This window comes from Pongo pygmaeus, chromosome 6 (assembly GCF_028885625.2).
Source record: "Pongo pygmaeus isolate AG05252 chromosome 6, NHGRI_mPonPyg2-v2.0_pri, whole genome shotgun sequence".
Classification (NCBI taxonomy): Eukaryota; Metazoa; Chordata; class Mammalia; order Primates; family Hominidae; genus Pongo; species Pongo pygmaeus.
Window position 1 is genome coordinate 35719018 of NC_072379.2, and position 6081 is coordinate 35725098.

A 6081-nucleotide genomic window follows, 5' to 3' on the forward strand; every position below is an offset into this window, starting at 1 on the left:
GCCAAGGTGGGCAGATCACGAGGTCAGGAGATCAAGACCATCCTGGCTAACACGGTGAAACCCTGTCTCTACAAAAAATACAAAAAAAAAAAAAAATTAGCTGGGCATGGTGGTGGGCACCTGAAGTCCCAGATACTCAGGAGGCTGAGGCAGAAGAATGGAGTGAACCCAGGAGGCAGAGCTTGCAGTGAGCCGAGATCATGCCACTCCACTCCAGCCTGGGCAACAGAGTGAGAACCCGTGTCCAAAAAAAAAAAAAAAATGACAAGTTTACCAAGTATTGTTAGATAGATTCCTGAATAATGGTATGATTTACATGCAATTTTTTTGCTAATATTTTCTGTAAAATGGACAATATCTATGAGACATTTTTAGGCCAAGAGCCTCCTTGGACTCTCCTGGGACTCCACCCATTGTATCTTTTCGTCTTGTTTTGTTTTGTTTGAGATGGAGACTCGCTCTGTCGCCAGGTTGGAGAGCAGTGGTGCGATCTCAGCTCACTGCAACCTCCACCTCCCGGGTTCAAGTGATTCTCCTGCCTCAGCCTCCTGAGTAGCTGGGACTACAGGTATGTGCTACCACACTCAACCAATTTTTGTATTTTCAGTACAGACAGGGTTTCACCATGTTGGCCAGGATGGTCTCAGTCTCTTGACCTCATGATCCACCCACCTTGGCCTCCCAAAGTGCTGGGATTACAGGCCTGAGCCACCATGCCTGGCCTCCTCCCATTCTTAATTCTGCCTTTGCTGTCTCAAGGTTTCCATCAGAGAGCACAGGTTGGCAGCTCTTTTCCCTGAAGGCTCCTGGGCCAGCCCACCTCACTCCAAAACTGCTAAACAAGGGCTCCCCTTGGCCTTGACCACATCCAGAGTCAGACGTGGCTCAGTGCTGCTCCACAGCTGCTAGCCTCCAGCTGACATGTCCCCACTCAGAGTCGAATTTCAATTCTGTGGTCGTGGAAAACAGCTGGTCTGCAGGACTCAGCAGACTGGCAGCTGGGGAAACTATTTTCAATTGCACATAGCACTAATGCCTTAAAACACCTAATTCTTATGATATGAACAAATGAGCACTCCAAGAGATGAGACGACACCACGCCCTCACATCCCTGGGACAGTGCCCTGCCAACCTCGGTCGGGCAGGGGTGCCGCCAAGGTGGGGCCATGGCTGGAAATAGAATTTCAAATTATGGTGGGCACTGCTATAAAGGAGGATAAAGACAGGGTTTGTTTTTATAAATATTGAAGCTCAAGGAAGTGCTTTATAAAAATTAAAACTTACCTTATCTTTTAAAACAACTAATTTGTGTTTTATTCTAAAATACATAAAAGGATAAAAATACAAATCAGTAAAGAGAGAGACTAGAACAAAGCCCAGCCCTGAAACCTTCCAGTCACCTCTAAATCCCAGCAGGCAACAGGCAGATGCAGCTTTTAAAAACCACAACCTTTGGGATTTTAATTATATCCAATAGAATATGCTGAACCATCTTCAGCATCCTTCATTATTTATAATAGCAAAAAAAAAAAAGCATTCAAAATCAAATTGCACCCTGACATTCTGTAATTTGTACTTGCATCTATCTCCAAAGTGGATTTATATTAACAATCACTACCAAACCCCGGCCTGAGCTGTGCCGTGAATCTTAAGGCGAATGTGATGGAATGCCTGTATTATCAAAACTTGGCTTTGAAGCCTACAATTGAATGTGAACTAGAAACTTTTGGCAGTTGTTAGAGACAAGATGCATAAAATCAGATATTCCTGTCAAACCATGATAATGCTCCCTAATAATTAGAAAAGGAGACGAGAACGCCTAAATTTTTCAGGTTACTGAGCATGTGTGAGAGGATGAAGACAGCATCAAAATTAAAGCGGCTACGTGTAGCTGGGAAATGTCTAATTATACCCTTGCTATCTAGCACATTGGAAAAGCCTCTGAACCCAAGTATTTTTAATCGTTAAACAATGGTAGAGGAGGCTTTTTGCCAGAGCTAAAGTAAGGTGGCCACTGAGCCTGGGCCCCAGGTATCCCTGAAAACCCTGGGCTTCATCTGCTCACTTTAGCCACAAGTAGATGGACAAGAAGGGCCTGTGTCCCTGCCCTGTCCACCACTGCCACCTGAAGGTGAGGACATGCTCATTCCAGTTTGTCATGGGGCTCAGTGTTGACACGTGGTAAGTGAAAAGATGAGCATAAGGGTTGGAAGAAAGTCTGGGGCGTGAGGTTTTAGACCCACTTAGATCACCGTTGAGTACAGGGACCTGCCACGAGTCATTACTGAAACACTGATGTGTGGCCTCACTGATATGAAATGGAAAGCTGGGGCTGTGAGATACTGGAAGTTGCATGGGTTACTTCCAGCGTCATTGTTCATGTTGAACAACTACCTGCAATGGACTATACCAGCTGACAGCACACGGGATGCAGGCACTGTTCTCAACCCTTAGACACTTATTTGACACCCACAGCACACAAACAGATAGATATTCTGATGATCCCCCTTTTATAGATGAGGAAACAAAGCACAGAGGGATTAAGTAATTTACCCAAGTTACACAGCTATTAAATAGCACTGCTGGAATTTGAGCCAGCAGCCTGTGCACTTAGTGATGGCACCATACTGCAAGTTTGCTGCTTCAGCAATCATTCAGGGGTGAAATAGTCACCGAGCATCCGGTATGTGCAATGTACTCTGTAAGGCCATGGTTACACTAGTGAACAAAACACACACATTCTTTCCCTCTTGGAGCTTCCAGTCTAGCAAATGTGCAACATTAAACCTGGCAGCATCAAAAATTAATGAATAAATAAGTTAGAAGGCAATTATAGCTGCTTAAGAGGATCTTATGGCCAGGACTGAGTTTTTGAAAAAGATTTCTTGAACAAATGACACATAAGGTGAAACCTGACCTTTGTTAGGCAGGTAGAGAAGTATAGGAGGGGTGTTCTGGACACAGGAGGAGCACTTGTGAGACACTGAAGTGGGAGGCTTTAATGCCTCTGAAGGCTCTGTGAGATAGCCGTAATGACTAAAGAGCAATGAACAGGGAGAAGGTGACCCTTTGAACAAATTTCAGACTGCTTTTTTGTAGAAGTGGGAATGTTCACGACATGCAGGACCCTGTGGTCCATGTCTTAATCTCAAGAACAAAGAAGAAAGCTGCAGGAGGGTTCTGAACAAGGATGTCAACCATGAAACATGAAAGAGTTTGAGACCCTAGAAATCTGCACAATGTTCCCATTATTTTGCAGATGAGAAAACTGAGGCTTCCAGAAGATAAGGGAAACTCCATGGTAATTCTCATTCAGCTGGTCAAGCCTGGATCACCCTTCAACACTGGCAGTGGATACTGGTCATTTGCCTCCCCAGCATGTCTTCCTCTTCTAATCATAGTATTTTAATTTTAATTTTGAGTTCCTCTCCTGCTCCACTTCCATCCCCACACTCTAGAAAGTCCACACTAGGAGCGCAGCATGTGACCAACCCTAAGTTAATCAAAGTATTGCAGTCCTGTAGCACGGTGATGGCTTTAGAGATAAGTCCATGACCTGAGCCTATGCAATCAGAGTGAACCTTAGAATTATTTCTTAAATCCCAAGTTAAAGATGCAGTCTAACTCTGACAGTAAATTTAAACCTAGAAGGATATGACCCTAGAGCAGATTTTCTTTCTTAAGTCACTTGGGAACACATTAATGGCAGGTTTTTACAAAATCGGAATCGTGTTAACAAATAGTATAAGCACAAACATAGTATGATTTCCACTCCATCACCTGAGGAGCACCTGTTTACCCTCCCATGATAAACAACTAGAAAACTGGACAAAATGTATGAAACAATTTTGTGGATATTGATCAATAAGCAGCACCTATGATAGCTGGGAGGAGAAGAAGGAAGGTAAATTCTTATAATAACGTTGGCTTTTCTGCATGGTGGATATTTTCAGACTGTGGCACAGGGAGGAAAATAAAACAGCTTGGCAATCTTGCTGAGTAGAAGAAACAGATTAAAGTTCAGGGAAGTCAAAGTAGCTAGAATTTTCAGAGCAAAGTACCAGGAAGAGGGGAGCTAAACAGAGTCCAGTTTTGTGGAGGTCAAACATCTCCCTAATTTGTTGTATCAATAAAAATTCAGGCACACATAAATGAAACTTCCAGAGGCCAGGCAAAGAACAACAACTGAGGAAACAACTAGGGAGCTACAAGCCAGAAGATTTCCAGAACTCATACAGTGCTCAGTTCCCATCAGCCAGAGTAGCCAGATCTTGAGGAATATATGGACATTCAGGAGTGACTCCAAAAAGTTCCTGACTTAAAAGTGGTGCCAGAATTCAGTTAAAAAATTACTGGACATATGAAGCAGCAAAAGTACATGTACTAGAACCAGTCAGTAGAAACAGAACCAGAAATAACCAAAAAATATGAAATTAGCAAACAAAAACCCTAAAACAGCTATTATAATTTTTAAAAATATGCTCAAAGATTTAAAGGAAAACATGAACATAATTAGGAAAGAAATAGAAGATATAAGAAAGACCCAAATGGAACATCTAAAAGGAAAAAAATACAAAATATGGAGTAAAAAAATCACTAAGATTTTAAAAATTGAAAGCAAATTAAACCCTAAAGAAACAAAGACCTATCAAAAGTTACTTTTTGTGGGGTGGAAGTTTTTAAAATAACCTTTACCTACTTGGGCTGTTTTGGAAAATAAAGAAAAGACCACACTCAGCAGAGGGCTATACCCCTTGGTATAGTTCACCACTATTTTGCAGCTTATATTACATAAGTGAAAAAGAAAAAAAAGGAAATAAAGATCAATGAGCCTGAAGTCATAGCAATAGAAAGGATTGAAACTAAAGCAGAGAATAAAAAGGAAAAAACAGGGAAGATAGAGGAGGAGGAGGGGAAGAAGGAGAAGAAAAGCTTCTGTGGCTTGTGGAACAACGGCAAATGTTCTAACAGCTGTGCTGTTGGAGTTCTAGAAACTGAGAAGAGAAAGAAAGGAACATAAAAATTAGTGAAAGAAATAATGGCCAAAACATTATCAAATTTGATGAAAACCATCCACCATAGATCCAAGAAGTTCTATCAGCCCAAAGCTAGATTTTAAAAAAACACACATAGACACAAAATCAAAGTAAACTATAATTAAATTGATGAAATCATTGGTATAAAAACCTTAAAAGCACCCAGGAAAAAAACATATACAGAGAAAAAAATAAAAATTTACAGATTCCTTGTCAGAAACTAATGCAAGTCAAAAGATAATAAATATTACCATTAAAATGTTTAAAGAAGAAAAAAAATCTACCAACCTATCAATCTACCAAAGCTACACTCAGTGAAAATATATTTCAAAATTGAAATTGAACAAAATCATCTGTAGACAAACAAAACCCGAATTTCTTTACCAGCAGAAATAAACAGCTTTTAAAAGAAGATCCTCAGATCGAGTAAAAATGATACTAGAAGAAAATATGGTACACAAAGAAGGAAAGGGTGCTAGAAATTTTTTCTCATTTCACTTTTTTTCTTTAAAAAATTTTTTGGAAAGTTAATTAACCATTTAAAGCAAAACTTATAGCAATATGTCTTGGGATTTATAGCTAGTAGAAGTAGAATGTATAACAACATAAAGAACAGAAAGAAGGAAACAGATTATACTGCCGTAATTCTGACATCATATATGCAGTGGCATAATATTTAAAGGTAGACTGTGATAAGTTAAGTACATGTAACCCTTAATCAGTGGTTCTCAAACATTAGTATAAACTAAAATCACTTGGCATTTCCAGTTCAGTAGGTCTAGAGAACAGCTCAATAATTTGTGTTTGCAACAAGTCAGAGATCATCAGATTTGATGAAAAATCCAGATGTTATATTAATTATCTCGACTTAAGTATCTCACAATGTATATATATTTTTAAAACATCACATTGTACACCATAAATAACATTTTACTTATCAATTATATATCTTTAAAAAGCCTGAAAAAATCAAGATGTAAGTTATGTTACCTACAAAAACCATACTTAAATTTAAAGATACAGTATGTTAAAAGCAAAAAAGATG

The 6081-nt window shown here is 39.6% G+C and overlaps 1 non-coding gene across 1 annotated transcript; it reads left to right on the forward strand.

Annotated features, from left to right (window-relative positions):
- The first annotated feature begins 4645 nt into the window (after positions 1-4645).
- Positions 4646-4789, forward strand: LOC129041824 (small nucleolar RNA SNORA4). Its single transcript, XR_008503960.1, has one exon. It is a non-coding gene; the product is annotated as a small nucleolar RNA SNORA4 (small nucleolar RNA).
- The last annotated feature ends 1292 nt before the right edge of the window (positions 4790-6081 follow it).